Raw genomic sequence first — 813 nt, forward strand, 5'->3', positions numbered from 1 at the left:
TCAACGTCCCCTCCCCAGGCTCAGGCCCACTTGTATTCAGCCTCTTCCAGAAGGCTCGACCACCACCTCTCATTCTGAGAGCTTTGCACAGCAGATGTCTGTGGCTACCCCGGGTCAAGCACCATGACACCAGGGAGCATGGACCCATGCCTGCCCTCAGCAGCCCCCGGCGAGAGTGGAGGTGAGTTAGTGTGGGTACGAGCAGTGTGGCAGCTGTGACTCTCTGGCCACATCCAGAGAGAGAAGTGCATCCTTGTGGCATGATGGCTGCAAGGCACAAAGGCAGGGCACACCAGGGCCTGCATGTGGAGCAGCAGCATCCTAGGGGAGGCCGTCTCAGAGCAGAGCTGGGAAGGGAAGGGCTTGCCCTTGAGGGGAGGCCTGTGTCTACCGGGGAATAAACAGTGGCCACAGTCAGGGAGGACGGTGAATAAAGGGTCTGGGGCAGTGGGGGGCAGGGCAGGAGAACAGGCCAGGAGTGCCCCTTCCCACCCCAGCCAAGGCCCCCAGAAGGAAGCGTTGAGAAAGTCTCTTATCCCCACCTTGCCTGTCTGCCCAGGGAGCAGGGTTGGGGATGGGCATTGATGGTGACCTCTCTCCTCTTGTCCCCTCCAGTTCTCCTCATAGTCTCCCTTTCAGTGAGTGCCTGGGGTATTGTTCCGCTTTTGTAAAGAGTGGGATTGAGTGACAAAGCGGGGTGGGTGGGCAGGCAGCCCAAGAGGCCTCTTCTCTCCCAGGCAGCATCTGCAGGGGGGCGGGGCTGGCCACCCCCCCACACCTCTGGCTTCCCCAGGAGTGGCTGTGGCCTTGGTG

This window comes from Tupaia chinensis, unplaced genomic scaffold, assembly GCF_000334495.1.
Source record: "Tupaia chinensis unplaced genomic scaffold, TupChi_1.0 Scaffold000429_1, whole genome shotgun sequence".
Lineage (NCBI taxonomy): Eukaryota > Metazoa > Chordata > Mammalia > Scandentia > Tupaiidae > Tupaia > Tupaia belangeri.